A 21640-nucleotide genomic window follows, 5' to 3' on the forward strand; every position below is an offset into this window, starting at 1 on the left:
AGACATACCCTCTGTCTGGACTCCGCCCTTGCCTTTCTCTCAGCTTAGTTCTATTGTCTCTTCGGGTACTTTTAGCATTCTTTCTTCTTGGATGGGAAGGTAGTGAAGGAAGAGTCCTGATGGCCTTGCCTCCCAGCCTTAAATAGAATTTACATAAGGTGGGAAACCTTTGTTTCCAGTGGAAAAGTACCAGCAGTGTCCAAGGTGGTATCTTGCATCAGGTGATATTATCCCCTAACCTTGCAGTGTTGAAGCAACCATGAAACCAGTTAATTTGCAATGTCCACAGGAAGGAACTCCAGGAAGATGAGATCCATGTCTTTAAAGACTTACTGTCTTTTTCTAATGACCCATCAAGGCTGATTGCTTACTGTCTGGTGAGCATTTCCCAAGTATAGACACAGTTGTAATTGTTACATAGTTAATATTCCTAACTCCAGATACATACATACAGATTGGATAATCACATTCAGTAAATCATAACCTTTCCAATGATATCCTACATGAGCCATCTTGCATAAAATATATCTTAGGTATGCCATATTCATATTATAAGCATATTTTTATAAAGAATATGAAGCATCACGTCACACCGATGTCCTTTGGCTTCAGTGGGAATTTGCTCTGTTACGCCCTAACTGATGAGGAACTTCTGGAAAGAATCAGACAGTTTAATCGTGCAGCTCACAGAACACAGCATGCAGCTTCTCTGTTTTTAGCCTGCTGTGTGTGTGGGTCTGGAGATTATCTATGAAGCACAAGACCAAGTGTTTGGGTATGAGGTTTTGGTCTATTGCAGGCAGGGCCGGCTCTGGCTTTTTTGCGGCCCAAGGCAAAAAAGCCTCCTGCCGGCCCCCGCCCCCAGCGTGGCAGGGGAGGGCGCCGAGCCGGCCAGGGCTCCACTCTCCCCGGCGGCCAGAGCGCCGGGAGGAGGGTGGCGAGCCCGGCTGGGGCTCCGCTCTCCCTGGTGGCCAGAGCGCCAGGAGGAGGGTGGCGAGCCCGGCCGGGGCTCTGCTCTCCCTGGCGGCCAGAGCGCCGAGGGAGGGCGGCGAGCCCACTGCGGCTCCGCTCTCCCTGGCGGCCGAAGCTGGAGCGCCGCGCTGCCCCTCTGCAGGTGCCGCCCCAAGCACAAGCTTGGTGGGCTGGTGCCTGGAGCCGGCCCTGATTGCAGGGGCCACCTATGGCACACGTGCCGAAGGCAGCACTCGAGCTGATTTTCAGTGGCACTCACACTGCCCGGGTTCTGGCCACCAGTCTGCATTTTAATTTAATTTTAAATGATACTTCTTAAACATTTTAAAAACCTTATTTACTTTATATACAACAATAGTTTAGTTATTTATTATAGACTTATAGAAAGAGACCTTCTAAAAATGTTAAAATGTATTACTGGCATGCAAAACCTTAAATTAGAGTGAATAAATGAAGACTCGGCACACCACTTCTAAAAGGTTGCCGACCTCTGGTCTATTGTATCAGACTCCTTCTTCCTTGCAAGCTTAATTACATTGTCAGACTGTATCTCTTTAAGCTCTTCTGGGAAACTTTTGGTGTCTGAAAATCTATAGATTAGCAGACACCTAGTTTGAACTAATCTGGAGTCATACTGGTTAAGTGGATGCACTGAAAAGCTCCTCCCCATCCCCACCCTAAGTGATATTTTTCTGCAGAAGGGAATAGTATTGGCTATACTACCTCCAGGCTTGTCTTCTCTGGATTTGGGGTGAATATGGACAGTTGGGGTATGCTAAGAACACAGACCTCTGATTTCAGATAGCCAAGCTTCTGTGATGCAGACCAGGGAGGTGAACTTGTTGTTAAAATGATCATGGAATGGGAAGGATTTATTCAGTCTTTTGATGGTCAGCAAGAGGCCAAGGTGCTACAGTTTGTGCTTGGAGCTTGTGTGAGGTTTCTTGTTGCTGATTCAGTTAATCAGATGAAGCAGCCTAGGGATCTTCCTTCCAGGCACTCTGTTGATTTCATCCTTTTGTGACCTGGTTTGGGGAAGGAGGCAGGTGAGTACATTTCAATGTTTAAAGATTTTTGTTTAAAGTGGAAAACAAAGTAACAGATTCCCCAATCCCTTGTTTCTCCTCACTGCAGCACGCACTCCTGGGGCACAGGGTTTGCCATAGGAAAGGGGAAAGATTTTTGTGGGAGGCCCTTGTTAAGCAGTTGTATTATGTAGCTATGGCTGATCAAGGTGCCTCTGAGACACACCACTAGTTGACGCCTCCTTTTACAACACCACTTTTCTAAAAAATGTAGTTTTGATGCTTTTCCAGAAAAGTACATTCCTGGCCTGACCTAAAGTCTCTACCAATACAGCTTACCCACCTCATATAGCAGCTGGTGTAGAAAGCAGCTGTCACTTTCTTTGCATGGGGAGTTAGCAGGAAAGCATAATCATTTTACCTACATGGTATTCCTGACTTCCAACTACCCAGGAAGTGAGATATCATCTCCAAAATCATGTCTTCTGTCCCACAGGGCAAAAAACTGCCATTAGACTGCAAGATTAAAAAGAGGAAATGGATACAAATAGACTCAACTTTATTGTTATGAATGCATTTTTTCAACTATATTAATGAAAGCAAGCACCCAAATCACCACAGGCCTTAAAAAGCTGTAACTACGCTTATTCATATGTTGCTGCAAAATATATAATTTTTATTAATGACATGCATACAGTAAATAGCCAACCATACACTGTCCCAATTATATTAAATACACACCTACATATTTTTTATTAGAAGATGGCAGAATATTTTGCTCCATTGTGTTCTTCCAATAACAATACATAAATGATAAAGGGTCCAAGTGGTTGGAGAAAATGAAATCTGCAGAATTTTTGAGGAAACGAAATAGTAAAATGAGAATCATATGACTACTTTCCATTTGAAGAGTTATAGATACTCCTAGCAAAATATAAAGGGTTGGATCTTCAAATGTTATAATTTGGCATAAGTTGTTTTCTTAAATTAATAGGGCTATGCTGAGTTATACAAGTGGAGGATCTGACCCAATAACTCAATGCACATATATTAATTTTGAGTAGGCACAGTGTCACATTGTGATTACATTTAAGAGCTAGTATGTGTCTGTAAAAATAGTAAGGCGAGGCTACATCCCTTGGCTCATTCAAGCACTCCTTCTAAACAGGAAACAACCATGAAGAATACCCAGCAGCTCTTGCCTCCTGTCAAGTCTAATGACAGTACTTGTTTTTAAGGTTGACTTGTGTCCTTACAATGTTCTGGAAAACAATGTTGCAATCTAGCGATTTCCCCATCTCACACAGAGCTTAGGCTGTGACTCCTGCCCAAGGTCCTTGGTTACCCGCTCCTTCATTAGAACAATAAAGAAGTTGACAAGTCTGCATTTTCCTTTCAGTTACAAGGGCACATCAGCACAGCAACATGACAGGACATCAAATTTTAAAGCACAGCATACTTCTGGCCACTCGATACCTTGTATTTTCGTGTGTCTCTGAATAATATCATCTTATAAAAGCAGGCTGACATGCACTGGTGTATGATACTTTCCTAATATTGCCATCCTTAATGGACTTCATGAATGATTAAGTAAATAAAATGAAGGAAATTCCTTTTTTCCTTTTGAGTACCTTTGATAGTGGTTACTATGTAACCATGGTGTGTGTGTATCAGGGAAGGATGACAGTTGAGGAAGAGTTCATCTCTAGTTCATCCATATATAGCATTTGAAGGTGAAATCCTGGTCAACTGAGCAAAGTTCAAGGAAAAGGTGACCTACATGGGGATTGTAGGGATGAAATCTTGACACCCAGGGCCAAATACTCAGCTGATGTAAACTGGCAGAGTTCCATTGTACAGCATTATTCATGTATTTGTTTTAATATGTATGCTCTGATTTATGTCTATGTGGTATCTTATATTTACCTGGGAAATGGTAATGTCAAAAATTTGTTAAAATCACCATCTTGAATAGTTTCTAGTAGTTTGGCAGACACATTGGCTACCCTTCTCTTTGGAACTTTGGTGCCCTTTTGTTTGAGTTTGGTGGTCTTTTGTGGAAAAGGACTGGTCAGATGGTCACTAATCTGCCTAGAGACTAGAGAATATAAAAGCCCCACTCACAGGCTCTAGGGTGCTGTCCTCCCTAGTGGCAGCCTGCGTTCACATCATCGGATCAAGAACCACCGGAAGATCTCTGAGAGAAACCACCACAGCTACTTACCTGAGAAGTAATCCTGATTCTGATCCTGATCACAATCTTGGTCCAGCAGTCATCAAAGGTCTGAGTCCCCCTTGTGTGGCCTGTCATTCCCAAGTGCAGTGGTAGGTCCAGATCCAACATCTCAAGGCTGAGGCAGATGATCAGATGAACTTTGATCTGTAAAGTATAAACACCGTTGTCTGTCATTTGTAGAGGGAGAGGGTTTTGGGCTTCATGCCCATACAGCCATTGAGATATTTTGTCCATTTACTCACCTTATGTTAAAAAAAGCACCTTTTTAGTTTACCTTTTCTTGTCCCTTATCCTTATTTGCACTGAGATCAATTAGGTGATGGAGCCTAATTCAGGGACTGCCGTACCTGTGACTTCGTAGCAGGGGTCCATGACATCCTTAATTTCTCCCCCCACATTGATACATTGTAGCACCATTGTCTTCAATGGAGTGCTGCTGTGTTACACCAGCTAAGGAATTTAGCCCTTGTCTTCAGGCAGAATGCACAACAGCCTCTAGGCTGTAATAGTGGCCACCGCTGTGGCCACCTCCTTCCATGGTGTTCCAGGCCACCCTATATACATTGTGGAACCCATGGTCACATCCTTATCCTCCCCCACCCACCCCCCAATCTATTCCCACACACCGTGTATTGCTGCAGAGAGTTATTATGGATCAGTTATCTGCAGCATATAGGGACTGTAGAGTCCCCCTGCATGACTTCTTTCTGGCCTGTCATCCTCATGTTGCAGAGCCATGGCACTTTGATTGTTTCAGTCCTTGTGCATAAATGCAAAGAAGTGGGTAAGATTTTCCCCAAGGTGACAAAACTCAAATCCTCTTGCTATAACCATTAAAGTTAAAATAATACCTTTTCAGATAGCCCTTTATTTTAAAGAAGAAATCCTGTTTGTTGCTTTCTCCAGGTTCAAATTCTCCACCCCCTCCCCCTTTTAGTCACAATTCTAACCCTACTGTGCAAATGAAGAATTCAAACGGGACACAGTCAAGGTACTTCTCATAATTTAAAAAAATAATTTACCTCACTGAATATAATAATCCTTTGCAAGCTTGAAATAATCTTGCCTAACTGTTTCCCTCCATTGTAAGTTCGTACTGGCCTGTTATTTCAGGATTATTCTTAAGATCTGAGCTGTGTAATGACACAAGACAATCTTAATGAAAAGGTTTGAAAAGCCACTCATGCCACAAGAGTCACAGAAATGACAAGGAATTTGCACCTAGATATGAGTAGAAAAGAACCAATGGTATGATTTGGGAGGCTGATCCGATAATAAAGGCACGATACAAAGGAGTGCTGTGGGTGAAATCCTGCCTCCATTGAAGTGAATGGTAAAATTCCCACTGATTTCAATGGGGCCAAGATTTCAGCCCAATCTTTATTTCTTGGCCCTGCTTGAACCCGGGTCAGGGTTTAAAAGGCAATATCCCGCTGCTATATATCAAGAGTCAGTATCCACTGACTGCAGTGGTTTCTCTTAAAGTTCCTGCTGACTTGCCCCAGACAAAACTGCCATTGGTCCCAATGAGAGCTGTGCCTGAGTAAGGCTTGTAGGATCAGGCTATTGCACAACCAAATTTAATCATGTCCCATGAATCGAACCCTTGGATGGAATATGAAATACTTGTGTTCACAAGAATGCTGCTTGTTTTAAAAAGGATTCCTAAAACTGTAGGGATCATCTGCTTACTCTGCAATGTAAGGTACTAGATTAGTGCATTTGTCCTGATCCTCTTTATGAATATTGATTTGTTCAATGCTGGATGATATTTTTGAAGGTCTCTGACTATTAAATCTATTACATGGATACTTAACCAGCAATCACTTCTGGTATTTGCCAGTGCGGACATTAATGCATTAAACTTGAAAGGGCCGTTGTGGTACTAGATTAATATGTCACACTGTAAACCCTATAGTTAACATTCTGATATTTATAAGATTTAATCAAGTGCCTTATTTAATACTTCACAGGACTATTTTCATGCTTTTTAAGTGAAGGGAGTATATTGATTTTTATAGTCCCACTTCACTCATGATTTATGTGAGGTGTTCTTCCATATTTGATCTGAAAAGGTGAATTATCCACATGAATAGTTAAAATATAATGTTGTGTCACCAACACTTTTATAACACCGAGCTAAAGCTAGATTTACCAGTGCTAATGAGAATCCTATTGATCAAAACAGATCAGGTAAAATATGAAGCAAGAAAATGGTAATATAAAAAGAGAGAGCGAAAAATCTTAGTTCTGTACCATATGCAAAAAAAATATCTTTTCAATTGTGCATTTCAGCATTACTTTACTATATCACCATCCTTCACATAAATCTATCTAGAAAAGAGGGACATAGTAAAGATAAATACTATTACAAGGGAATAGCAAATATATTTTTAAAGCAATTTTATGGGTTTGTGATGAACCCTCAAAATAAGCACGGCATTCAGCAAATTATGTGCTGAAATGTTTTTTCTAGGATTATGGTGTTCAGGGTACCTGCCAATCCCTTATGGATTGCTGACTGCAGCTCAGACTAATAGCGCAGCAGTTTAGCATTCAGTACAATACATTGACCATGTCAAATGCAGTACAGATGCAAACTGGTTTACAGGGTTCAGCTAAATCCCTTAATGGGAACATTGCCTGAGTAGGACTGCAGGATCTGGCCTTTTAGGCTGTGTAGTCGGTACACAGATAATTATCACAGAGTACCAGCCACAGTAGTATCTAATGACAGATACATAGATAAAGTAAAGGAATAGAGTAGATAGCCAGGCTAGTTAGTTAAACATGATAGCTTGTAAACTCTTTGGCAGGGACTGTGACTTTTAAAATACCTAGTATGGACAGACACTGATTGTCTTCAGAGCTGCTGGGCACTTCAATAATATATGAATTAATAATAATAGATAGTCATGACCCCTCGGCTAACAGCCCTTTGTGACCCTAAGAGTCCTTTTATGCCAACTGGCAAAGGGCACACACAGCACACCGTTGTCAGAACATTTAGCTAAACAGTGTCATGTATCATGCAAAAACAGGTAATGCACAGGTCATTAATATAATTGTGTGGTGTATGTGCAGGTTGTGTGTAAAAAGTTATGCTGGAAATATGTTTGTTTTGGAGGCAGTTGATAAATAAGCCTGCCCTAGACAAAGGAGTGTGAATTCACCTGTCTGCAAGGCTTGATTACAAGCAAAGGACAATGAAAGTATGTTTGCATCTAAGGTACATAAAGTGATTAAGACAATTGAAAAAAGTAAATTGGCCCAAGGATGAGGAAGACAGCATGGCATCTGCACACCAACTAGGAGACAGAAATTTTATCTACGAACATGCTTCCAAAGAATATATTTCAAAGGTTTACAGGACTATAAAAAGAAGGGGAAAGAACCCCTTAAATATCCATCGCTTAGGGGACAAAAGAGGCCAGCACTCTTGGAATCTGTGAAAGGAGGTTCCCTCAGCCCCCTCAGCCATGTGGTTCGAAGAGGCTGAGAACAGACTCTAGGTGAAAAATTGCCTGAGACCAGGACTGTAAATTGTTATGTTTCAGACACTAGAAAGTATATTGTTACTTTGTTTGTAACCATATCTTTTTCTCTTGCTTAGTATCACTTTAAATCTGTTCTTTATTAATAAAACTTATTCTTAGTTTTATAAACCATTTCAGTGCTGTGCATTAAGTTAAATAGCATGCCCTCAGTGAGCCAATAGGCTGATGTATGTGCACTGTCTCTTCGGAGACAGGTGACTTGGTAATTTCTGAGAGTGTCAAGTGACAGGGACTGGACATTGAAGTGAGATGCCTCCAGGGAACTTGTGAACTGGGTGTGACAGATTGTACACTTATGGTCATCCTTTTCAAAATATGATAAATTTGTACAACGTATGCCGTGTGAGGTATTAGTTGAAAACTCGTAATCTTCTGAACATTATTGTCCTGGTAAAATGTGTCAACATTATATGTAAAGTTATAAGATTCTACTGTATAACATTGCTGTTGACATGTTCCAAAGTTAGAAAAGCAGGTCCAGACCAGTTTTTCTGAGACACAAGGCATACTGATGCCCCGGCTAGGTATCAGTATAATCAAATAGTTCATGACAGTCCATTACCTGGTTAAGGGGCCATTCCTTGGCAGAAAGAAGGGTGTGATCAAGAACTTTACATATTAGCAATGGAACAGCTGGGGCTATTCTGTGTAAACAGACTGATGCCTGAACCCCAGCTGGACATAATCCTCAAAGAGGGGAGAAGGATATAAGAATGAGAAACAGAGGCTCCCAAATCACCTCTTTCACCTCATCTCTGCTGACAGCAGCAACAACACCTGAATAATTGAACTGGAAGAGGGATCCTGGAGGCTTCCAGCCAGTAAAGACTGTAAAGAGCGTATGGTGGGAAAAACCTTTGCTTTGAATCCATTTAGCTTGCTAAATTAGATATCAGTCTGTGTTTTTATCTTTTATTTTCTTTGTAACCAGTTCTGACTTTTATGCCTCTTTATTTGTAATCACTTAAAATCTGTTTCTGTAGTTAATACATTTGTTTTATTGTTTTATCTAAACCAGTATGTTGGATTGAAGTATTCATGAACCTCCTCTTGAGATAACTGGGTCTGTGCATATCATTTTCCATTGATGAAATTATGGACTTTCTATGGACTTATATTGTCCAGCAGGGTGCTGGGCAGTACAAGACACACACTTCTCGGGGAAGATCTGGGACTGGGAATATGATGGTGTTGCTCTCTATTTAATTCATGAGTGGCTGGCCAGTTCATTCATGTAATTCAATGATGTTACATGATAGAGGCTGTGCGTGAGCAGAAACAGGAGTGGTCGCTCTTATAGTGAAGCAGTGTAAAAGGCATCCCAGGTTGGAGATTTGAGGGGACACAACTGTTCAACAGCTGTTCCAAGTACCCTGGGAAATGTCACCCTGAGGTTCGATGAATTTTACCTGCAAGGCAAGGTTTAGACAGGTGGGACCTCGAGGTGTTTGCTGATGAGGTGGACAGACTGGTGTGGCAGAGTGCTGATGTGCAGTTTAAGCTTCAGCAAAGCTCTCTTGCTGAAGCAGAGGGGTAACACAGTGGCTTACAGTTCAGGGCACCCTGAGAGAGTATCATACCCTCGCCTCCCAAGTAGTACATATAATCGTCTACTCTGTTCTGATGAGGGTGTTAAAAGAACATCAATAGAACAAAATAGTGACAATACATACCTTTTAGGTTATGAGGCGTATTGGCCTTTGACCCTGAGTTTCAGTGTGCACGCAAGTTATGTAGTTATAGCACCACTGTCACCCATTCTACTTTCTGTTCTATGTAATTTTTCTTGGGACTTAAAAAAATCTTATTTCTAAGGTGAAATATTTGAAAACATGTAACTGATCATTTTTCGTTTGCTTTTACAGCAGTTCCTGTGGAAGTAATTGATCTACCTACGCACAAAACTCCTATTTGAATGCTTCCTTCTATTTTTAATGTGACACACATATCAAGAACTTTATTATACTCACATTAATATTATTTATTGTATATTCTTTATGTACGTCTTCTAATTATGTATTCTTCTGCTATCACCAGACTTCCTTCAAAATTCAGATAATGGCTTCTCATGGGATCTCTTTTTGATTAAATAATAAACAAACCTTCCAGTAAAATTTACTGTCCCTTTTCACCAGCAACACAGATGAATGATACACTACAAAGTTAGGTCAACATAAACCACTTTGCTTTGCCCTAGATATAGAAGTGTATGACTGGAAGGGTCCTTGAGAGGTCTTCTAGTCCAGTCCCTTGTATGTGTTTACACTCAAATTTGTCTCTCACTGATGTAAGTGCCCCATTACTCCAACATAGTAAAACCACCTCCCCAAGAGGTGTAGAACCATGGTCGATATACAGAGGTCAATGCAGTATGAGTGCAGACATTCTTTTACTTATGTCAACACTAACTGTCCTCCAGCAGCTGTCCCACTTGGGATTGAAACAATGCAAAGTTTAACATCCTTTCCACGCAAAACCATAGAACATCCATTGCTCACCAAAAATGTGTTGAATTTAGCACAAATTACATACTTATAATGGAATATTCAGGTAGAGGTGTTTTGCCTGAGTTTGTTTTCATTTTGCAAATTTCACACGGCTCTAAGAGTTACTTTATCAGCTCTATTTCAGCATGTAGGGTTGCCACTATTTTTGTTCCTAGCTACTGAGAGCTCTGTCAGTGAGAATTGAAACTTAATATTGAAGTGCATCATTATGAGCTATTTTGATCATGCCATCATTGCATGAGTAGTCACACAATAATGACAAAATACCCAAAGCTGTATGTCTTTTCTAAAAGATATGGGCTAGGAATTATTTTGGGGAAATACTATGGCCTGTATACAAGAGGTCAAACTACATGATTACAATGGTCCCTTCTGGCTTTGGAATCTATGAAGAGATAATTCAGTATGTACTTGGCTCAGTGTAACACCTGCACTAGCTTCTTTAGGACCATCTCTCCTTGGTTGTTTTGAAGTCCTAGGAAACTAGAGGAGTTATAACTATTACATTTCAACTAACTGTCCCAAAACTTGTAGGATGTTACCATTTTAATTGGTGTGTCCCACTTTTTTCAAGCCTACCATGAAGGAAAAATATTACAGATCTCATGATGTGAGTTGCAAATCCTTGTGTTATTGAATTCACAGTCTGGCACACTGTGACATGACACATCAGCTCTCATTGACTCTCTGTAAGAATATCATGAGACAATTATTTTTTTCTCTCAACTTGGGGGCAGCTCTACCAGTAGAGTATATATGGTTCTGATATCATACCTGAAAATAAGTATGTAAAAATATCATCACACTAATTGAACAATTCCAGTGAGGTAGTGGTCAGAAAAAGGACTTTAAACGTGATATTCTGGTTGTCTATTTGAAAATGTTCTATATTTTTCATCATCAATAACTTTCATAACATTTGTTTCTTTTACGAATCAAAGGTAGAGTTTTCTAACAGCCAGCATTGTAAGCTCAACCCAGTATTGCAAGTATCAAGCTGTGTGCCACACTACACATTTTCTGCAACAATACATATTCAGAATAAGAATTTAGCTAGTAATTTTTCTAACAATACATGATGGGGGGGAAAAGAACATGCATGTTGCAAATTGAAGGGTAAAGATGGTGTTGGTAGAAAGGCAGCCTCTCAACTCTCTTTAGTTCCTTTTTTGGGTTCTATTCAGTCATGATTTATTCAACTCAATGGTGATAATTAGAGCAGTACAGTCTCTGAAAGGACTGAAGGAGTTAAAAATCACTGTCATTCATATCATTGTAACTAATTATAGTGGAATTATTGGTATGCCTATTTTAAATTGCTCTTTAATGAACTAAATACAATTAGAACATATTTGAAACTGAAGTGACTACCAGAGTAGAAATATGGAATCTGAAGTGCATTTGGTTATATGTCCAGCAATAGGTATTTAGCAAGTTTTTTATTTTAAAATGTATTTGACACACTTAACACACATAGAGGGGAAACCTTCATTCTAGGAACTGTGGCTTGGATAATTCATTTTAGAAAAATTCAAACCTCTATACAAATTTTCAGAATGAACATGAGATTCCCCTCACTCTTTTAGCAAGCTAATTACACTGTAGCACATGAGTAATTACTTGGGGGCGGGGGAAGGGATGGGGAGGTGGGATACAAGATAAAAAGGATTGGCATGCAGGTGGTTGAGCAATAATGGCATCAAAAATGTTGGGAAAATGCAAGGACAAGCTTTAGCGACAGAGGTTGGAAGCAGCTGGAATGTAGGAAGTGTCCTTGAAGCATGAGAGAGAGGTTTGAGAGCTGAAAATCAATTAAAGAAGAGAGTCCTTAAAGAGATAGGGAAGCCTAGGTGTAGAGAGAGAATAAGATGAAGGCCAGTGGTCTTGGGGCACAAAGATGCCAGGAAGAAGAAGAGGCATGCTGTAAAGAGATGGGCTGGGGGAGATGCACAGACTGGCTTGGATTGTGGTTTAGAGTATAATGGGAGTATATAAAGGGACAGAGCCTTGAATGTAGAGGAAGTAAGGGAGAAAGCAGATATATATATATGAACCACTGAAAGCACAGCAACAGAGAGATAAGTGGTAAGAGTGAAGGTGGGTGTCAAAGAGACACAAGACTAAGAGGTATTCCTGATGTATCCCTTTTGTTAAGCAATGTAGAATGATGATCTGGATCAGGGGTAGTCAACAAGTGGACCACGGGCCAAATCCAGACTGGTGGATGCTTTTGAACAGACTGTGAAATCTTATTATTTACTTATTATCATTATTTTTATTATTTTTGTATTTTCTCTGGAGTTTGGACCTTAACTATACCTTGACCAAGAATCTGGACCTTGACAACCCTCCATCCTGCCCCAATTGTATTTTTTTATCTTGTCAAGCAGTGCTATGTCTGCTTTATAAATAGGCCAAGGTCACTTTTCCAACAAATTTTCTGTGTTCAGTAGGTTGTTATTCAGCCTCCTGTGCTCATACTGTAAGCAATAGAAATAATTGGACCTTGTGGGGATTTGGAGGTTTTATTATATGAAAATTTGGTTAGATGATTATGCTAAACGCGGCCTTTGACATTAGCAATATAGTTCTAAAATGTGTTGTTCAGAGAGCAAGATAAATGAAATGAATCAAAAGTTTCCTGACTAATTGAGAAATGCTAGAATGATCTTGTCTATTTGACTGCTACCTTCTGGGAGATATTTTCTACATGCTATATGAAACCCCTGCATCTGAATCCAGTAAATGCAGTAATTTTATGCAACAAATATTAAAATAAAAGGCCTGGATCTAATTTTACATAAGATTCCAGAAATGTAAAAGATATCAATAAAGACCATCAGAAGTGTGTAGGGGAAATACCTGAAGAACAAGGAAACAATAGTCTTTAAACTTTTATTCTGTGGCGTTACTAGAACATTTAACAATCAGATTGCTGGGGGTTTTTTAACTGTGCATGTGTCCCTAGAGATAAGGTAAAAACAAAACACTGAATTTGAACACCCAATAATTTTGGGATAGCAGTTCTGAATGCAGACTGTAGTGAGGAGGCATAGCCTCCCTCCCTGATGGACGGGGAGAGAGCTGAAACTGCCCCCTGGTAGGCAGAACCGGGATACCCAGAATCACCCCGCAGGAACTATAAAATGCTGGCCCTCTCGCTGAGTTGGGGCAGAGCTGCCAGAGAAACAGGACGTCTCTTCCCCGCTGTTGCAGCCTGGACCTGATGGAGGCTGCTACAGGGCCAGAGACCCAGAAGAACTGCCAGACACCAGGGACACTGAGGAGCTGTTGGGGCTGCCACTTGCTGTTTACCCAAGCAAGACTAATGACAACCCAGGTACCACCAGGCTGGGAGTCTAGGAAAGAGCCCAGGGAAGCTGAATAGGGTTCAGCTATGTGACTGACTGCAAGCTGGCCAGCGGTGGACCACTGACCCAGTGGTGGACCACTCCACCACTGTTAGGGTCCTGGGCTGGAACACAGTGGAGCAGGAGGGCCTGCATCCCCCTATCCCCTGTCATGCCACTGTCAGGAGTGGTAGCCTCACCACTTTCTGTTCAGGAGCCCTGCATTGGTCTGGCATCTGCCTGAACTAGGATGCCAGACGGTTTGCTGACTGTCACACCAGATTGCTAATCTCCCCTAGACTGCTGTGCTGTTCTGACCTGCCCTGATTGAGGGCCCTGGGCAAATAAACCCCACTGTTGCTGTGCCTGACTGCTGGCCAGAGCCCCTTACCTGAACTGATTGCTGCCCTGCCCTGATCAATGGCTCAGGCAGATAGATTTGTTGCTGCTCTCCCAGATCACAAGCCAGAGCCATTAACTGGGTGTCACCACACTCTGATTGAGGGCTCTGGGCCTATAGACTTATCACTGCTCAGCCTGATTGCAGTCCTGGGACACTAACTGTGAGCTAATTTTCCCCTGAACCGCAGTGGTCCGGAAGTGTCACAGCAAAGGGGCATGGTCTCCTGCCTTGATGGATGGGGAGAGAGCCGCAACCGCCTTACACAGACCTAGATCCAAATTTCACATCTGACTGCTATTTTTATGATGCACTGAACCTTGGGTGTTTGAAATGTGGATTTGAATTTTACATTCTGGATCTACTTTGGGTGTTGAATGATTCTCATCCCAAAAAATGAAGTAGGTATCTATAAATGTAGTAGAGTTGGATGAAGCAGGGATTGGTTTGGATAAGCATTCAAAAATTCACATACCAGTCTGAACCTCTTGGGTCTGTAACATACATATCTATGGATATAAGTGGTTTTAAAAGTGTATAAAATTCAAAGTTGAAGGAAAAATTGGAAGTAATGAAATATGCAGTTTCTGATTGTGTCAAAGTACATGAGTAGGCTCACAAAAATTAACTTGCTTCCTGCACCCCCTTATAAATGCCAGGGATTTGATGGACATCAAGTAACCAAAAGAATGAGAAGTAACACCTAAAACTTTAAAGTGCAGCACTAATCAGAAATGTGACTATGTAAAATGACACCTCTTACTGAACTGATTGGCTCCACTTTTGCATTTAGCTAGTCAGCCACATTTATTTACTTTACTGAGTAAAACACAATTTATTAGTGTACTAATACTAATACTCTAGTGTATTACTCTTGTAAGCACATCAGATTATCCAGTAGTTGTAGCAGAATGACCTGGATCCTTTTCCAGCTTGTGACCCATCAACAGAATTATTAACAGATTCCTGATTTCAGAATCTTTACAGTTGGTGATGTGTGAGCCAGTAAAATCCCACGATGAGTTTGCAGGGCTGGGTGTTAGAAAACATCTATTTTTACTTGTAGACTGAGAAGATTTTTATCTGGAAGTCAGTGAGACATCTGAACATAGAAACCCAATATACAGTTTAAGCATATTTGAAAAGTTATCATGACAAACATAAATAAAACAACCCTGCTGCTGCTGTGAATAATTCTAGACACATACTTTGTAAGAAATAATGAATCTCACAAGTCAGAGCTGTTGTTTTTGTGTGTCACGGGCCCTCCCCATATATGTGGTATTGCTATGACATCACAAGAAGAACATAACCATCAGTTTTCTTTGGAACAGAATCTCTTATTGTTTGTTTTTATTTTCTTCTTGTTATAAAAAGATCTATTTAAATTCCCCTTTGATTTTCATTTCTTCATTTTACCAGCAACAAGCAGCTGTACAAAGTATCTACTTATACTTGCTGCCTTATGGAAAATTAACTTTATTTTCTTATTATAAATGTGAATCTTTAGTTTCTATTCATAGTAATTCATCAGCATCACAGCTTGATTTCTGCATCTCTATGTAACACTTTGTGTCATTTACAAATATTCCCAATGGCCTAATCTCATTTCAAATTTCTTTTATTTGACCTCTAGGTGGAGACATAACAATTTAGCTTCATGTACATTCAGACTCCACCCTAATACACTGGCTGCTCCCAGTTCGCTCTGGGCAATTTACCAACATGCACTGGTGTTGAAGCATTCAGTGGTGCTTTTTGATATTATAATGTTATAAACAAATACAGGAGCTCTAGCTAGTGTCCACTCCTTGATTAAAGTACACTGCTCTCCGCTTCTCCAGCACTAGACAGAGAGGCAGAGATTTGTGTCTGGTTCAGAAGCATGTACTCAGAGTAGAAGCTAAACCAAATTTGAAAACCAGTTTCTTAATTCAAAGAAAAATTAGATTAACTTCCATGGGAGCAGCGGGGATAGTGTGATCATATTTTCCCAAAGGGAAAACGAGACACCGCATGGGGCAGGCCCAAGGCCCCCCCTGCCACTCCTTCCCCATTCATGGGGCTTGCCAGAGCCCTCCTTGCCTCCTGCCCTCACAGGCCCCACCCAAGGCCCCCCTCTGCCCTGCGCATGGCGTCGCCGCTCACCCGAGCCCTGCACTCCCTCCCAGAGGTGCTGGAACAATTTGTACGGTGGGGCTGCTAAGAGCCATTGAACTAAACTGTAAACCTTGTATGTAATGGAAACCACTTCAAGCCAGGGTGTGCGGCAGCATGCCCAGCACCCCTAGTTCCAGCACCTATGCTCCCTTCCCTGTGGCGCTGGCATCGCTGCTCGTCCAGGCCCTGCCTGCCCCCCACCTGATCCTTGCCTCACTCCCTGCATGGGGCTGGCATCACTACATTCCTGCACACCATTTTTTTGACAAAAGTGCCATTTGTCCTGTTTGCTCTTTCCAACTGATCAAGTTGGCAAGAGCAAATGGGACAAATGCCCAGTTTTGCCAAAAAAGTTGGGCTGGCCGAAACAGGGCTTAAAAAAGGGACTGTCCCGGCCAAAACAGGATGTATGGTCACCCTAACAATGGACAAGTGAGGAAGCTAGACACAGGCAAGATTTGAAGGAATAAGCATTAGAGTGGGAGACAGCCATACCTTTTGTAGAGAATGGGAGGAGGTCCCACAGAACGAGACTGTCCAGGAAAGCAGCCTCTGTTCTGTTTGCATAACATGGGGACTTGCATAGGGCCTCCTCCAAAGTCCATTACTTAAGTCACTGGAAAGATTGCTATTTACGATCTTCAGCATTTGATCAGGTCCTTAGAGAGTTCATAGTCTACATTGTGAATTTGTTATTGTTACAGCAATTAATCCTTATGAAATGCAACACACCACTGTAAAATATATTTGCCTAGAACACTTCACTTTAGCAGCAGCAAGTTTGTTTTTTATGGCTGTCATAGCAGTCCCTCTTTGAAGAAAAATCAAATGAATAAAAGGTCTGGGTCTGTAAGGCCATTAAGATAGTAGTTAACAGATGCCTTGACATCTAATGAGATTTTTAGTTAAAAATACAGAAACTCTAGGCCAGAAAGAACAGCCACCAACTCTTTTAAGATTCAGAGACCTACACTTTTTGTATTAATTATTTGGGAGTTGTGAAGAACTGCATGAAAAGTCTTTTATAAAACATTCCTGTAACAGGGATGGTGAGGAGGGGAATAAATGGCTTCTAACTTACCTCTGAAAAGGAAGTCAGTGTAGCTCTAGCAGTTTACACCAGCTCATAGTCCAGCCTACTATTTCCAATGTTTTATTATTAATCTGTCAGGGCTCTGCATTTTTTGAACACCTTGAATAGCTTGCAAAATATATTGCTGGTACCAGAAGAATGGTATTTAAAATACAGGTCACCTAGAGAAATGTAGATTTTTTTTTTAAGAACCTCAAAACTTTCTGTGCAATGGCACACCCAATAATGATTCCAGAATTAAAGCCAACTATAATAGTGATATTAAAATGAATTTTAAAAGTCTCCCAGGTAACCATTTTTGTTGACAATCAAAAGATTAATTTGATAAGAAAAATGTTTCTACCATAATTTATGTATGTTTGAACATTGACTTTTAAATAGCTCATGTAATATCCAATTGAACTGAAAAGAAACAATTTCAATATATCTTGTACATATGTGGACATTTTCAAAGTTTAGGCATAGCTGTTAGTGAAAAACAGCTTAAAGATCCAACTTTCCATTAAAATGGAAAAATATAGATAGCATTATCACCAGTACTTGGTGAAATTCCATCAAATGTTTAACGCTATCTCACATTTTATATAAATCACTTTATTTTTGAGACATTAATTAAGGCTTTAATTATGGAGGACCTGAGTCTGTCCCTTTTACTTGTTATGCTGTGAGTAGACCCACCGATTTTAAGATATTGCTTATCATGTGCAAGAGTGGTAGACTCCGACCAGAATAAGCAATACTGACACTGACAAAAGGGAAGAGATTTATTCCTGGAACACACAAGAAGTTATCTTAAGTTGTCACCAAGGCTAAGATTGAACACTTCTGTCTGCAATGAATACATAAAACTTATTAAGTTCCAGGGAGCCACATGCAGTAGTTTTACATTTTGATTATTAGATCCACTCCTTAATATTTGGTATTTACCTGCCTGACTGCCAGGAGTTACATCAAAGGAGAAGGGAGAAACCAACAAGAAATGTAACAGTGACACAGATAAGCATCCGGGAGGAAACAACAGAAAAGCTGTTTATTGCAGAAGACACTACCTGTCTGGCTCTAGAATGGTTTACCCTCCCTAAGGCTGAAGCCTGGGATAAAAGGTGACTCTAACACACACACACGCACACACACACACACACTCTCTCTGCAGCAGAGACAGTCTGTTTCTCCCTGCCAGAGATAGAGTTAGCTGAGCTGAAGGGCTCTTACCAAGGTGTAAGTAATACCAATATGTGCAGAGCTTTTATTGCTTTTACTATTTGCTCTATGTGCTTTCTATATTTGGGGAGAAAACAATGTTCAGCCTGTATCATTAAAACCTAAAACCACAGGCATGGAGGGGCATAGCCCAGAAATCCTGTCTGAGAGTGGCTGGATCACATCATTCCACTCAACGTGACATGCACGAAGCCAGACTTGTCACCTGTTGGGTGTACTTGAAAGCACAGGTGGAGGAAAGCACTCCACCACTTCCTCCAAGGCCCTGCCCTTGCCCTGCCTCTTCCTGCCTCCTCTCCGCCTCTTCCTGCCCCCAGTCCACCCCACCCTGCCTTTTCCCACCCCTCCCCCAGTGTGCCACACCCTTGCTCCTCTCTCTCCCTCGCTCCCTCCCAAAGCCTCCTGCATTCTGCGAAATAGCGGATCGCGGTGGGCAGAAGGTGTGGGGAAGGAAGTGGAGGCACTGATCAGTGGGGCCTGCAGGTAGGTGGTAAACACTGTGGGGAAGGGAGGGAGCTGATAGGGGAGCTGCTGGTGGGTGCTCAGCCCTCACCATTTTCCCCCCATGGATGCTCCAGCCCTGGCTGTGACAACATCCAAGGATGGTCTTGTGGAAGGCACTGGATTAGGATTTAAGAGATGTAGGATTGATTCTCAGATCTGCCACAGACTTCCTATGTGACGTAGAAGTCGCTTAATTTGTGCTTCAGTTTTCCTTTTGTAAATGCGGATGATAATACTTCCTTTCACCACCTTCTATCTGAATTGTCTATTTAGAACTTAAGTTCCTTGGGGCAGGAACTGGCTCTTGCTTGTGTAGGCATAACACAATCAAGCATCATTCTTCATTGGGGCCTCCAGGAGCTACTATAATACCAACAGAGAGGAAGGATGTTACAGTAGTTAGGGTGCTACCCTAGCACTTAGGAGATTTGGGTTCAATTTCCTGCTTGTCACAGGCTTCCTGTGTGGCCTCAGTCAAGTCATATACTCTCTGTATCTCAGGTTGCAAATGTAAAATGGAGATAGTGGTAATTACCTACTTCTCAGCAGTGGTGTAAGGAGAACTACATTAAAGATTGAGTTTCTCAGACGCGATAGCACAATGGGCTCTATAAGTACCTAAGAGGGAGAAATTATAAATTCCCTGTGGTGAAGCTTCATTAATGTGAAATTAGAGTTCAGAATTCAAACCTAAAAATAACTAGGAATGTTTCAGTTAATACAGCATTCCAACACCATCCTCATTCCCAAACACCAGCCTTCAGTCTGCCCCTATCTTCAGCCCATCTTCTAACATACAGGATGAGGGCCCATAACTTTAACTATCTAATTTGCAATAACTCAAGTGAGAATTTATAAAGAGGGCTGAAAGCAAAGTATACTACAATATACATAACTTTAATATGCTTCCATGAAATCCTTTAATTGCTTAGTCTGTGAATGGGTCTCAAATAGTGAGAACAAATTGAAGGCCAGAACCTTGCCAATGACCTTATAATCTGCTGGGTCCTAGGTGATAGATAATCACTGTAATACTGCCATATTAAAAAAGACTCTTCGTAGCCACACTATTATCTTTTCAGATTTGGTTCCTCCCCTTTAAATATATCAATCTATTTTGTCAGAAGGGATTATAGGGCCATAGAACTTACATTAGTTTATTTTATGACATTAAAGTCAAATGTTAACGTTGGTCAGCAAGAAGTTCAGACGTAACAAGATTTTATGCCACTAAGAAAACATTTTTGGGGGGTGGGGAGCTGGAGAGGGGGGATAAAAATGCAATTTTAGCTGGCCCTACAAACTTGCCATTAGGCAATACACCATTTTATGATGATGTATCTCCTCTGCCTGGTGGCAGTGGCAGTAACCAGGGCTGGGTTCAATAATATGGCTAGGGGACACTATTTAAAACAAATAAAACTTATGGTTCAAGCCTCCACCAGAAACTTTACTTTCTCTTTGGTTTTAGAAATGTAAAATTTTAAATTCTGTGCTCACTTTACAGGTATTTCTTCTCCACCTGTTATCACTTAGGAAACTTTGGCCGTATGAAACCACAAATACCTTCTATTTGGGAAAAACACAACTGTATATTTATAAAAAAAAATGAGCAAAAGCCAACCCTATATTAGGGATATGGCTGACCCCACAGCCTCAGGTAATAATTGCCTGGCTTGCTTTGGCCAGGAACTCTTATGCACAGAACAATACTCCCCTCCCTCACACACACACACACCTAAAACCTCACTCACAAATCCAGATATACTCGTGATCATGTTAGCCCCAGGGTGTGGCTCTCCTCCACCTTTCTTCTCCAGGCTGGTGAAGCCCACATCAACAGGTCCTGCTGCTGCCTGGTCCAGCTCAGCAAAATCAGTGCCATCTACTTCACTGGTACCTGGTCTGGTTCTGCAAGACCAGCTCTGTTGCTGATCTAGACAGGTTCCATAAAGTCATTTATATTTTCTGGCAGAGCTCCTAGTCTCTTGGACAAGCACCTCATTACCCCTTCTAGAATTTGGGTTCCCTACCTAGCCAGAGTCCACAACCTATCAGCTCAGGCTGACCAACTTTCTACAGGGTACATCTTGCATTTACTCTTCATGAATACAGTTACATCAGCAAACTATATTATCATTCATACAATCAGAACAAACTATGTGTAAGTAAAATTATAATTTATGTACATGAAGCCTGTCATTACATTTTCCTCTTTGTCCTAAAGGGGGAAACAGTGAGTTCTTTCCCCTCTAAGTCATCTATCTTTGTATTTATACATTTACATTTTTAATATATTTTATTCTTCATTTTTGAAGTGGTTGGAATTGCATAGCTGTATTTGTTGCAAGCTCCCAGTATAGTACCCAGGCAATAAATAGCTCCAATATGTTTTTAAACTTAAAAACTCTTACCATTTACTATGGAAAACACTGTTAGCCTCTTTGGCTGTGTACTTCAGGTGAAGTGTGAGTCTCATCCCAATTAAGGCACATACAGACTTTGCAATACTGTTTCACTTGACAAAAGAACAATCTTGCTAGGTCTTGACTTTTAAATCAAAGAATTTATGATTAATGGAATGAATCAACAAGAGAATTATACTGTGAAGAATT

This window comes from Trachemys scripta, chromosome 6, assembly GCF_013100865.1.
Source record: "Trachemys scripta elegans isolate TJP31775 chromosome 6, CAS_Tse_1.0, whole genome shotgun sequence".
Lineage (NCBI taxonomy): Eukaryota > Metazoa > Chordata > Testudines > Emydidae > Trachemys > Trachemys scripta.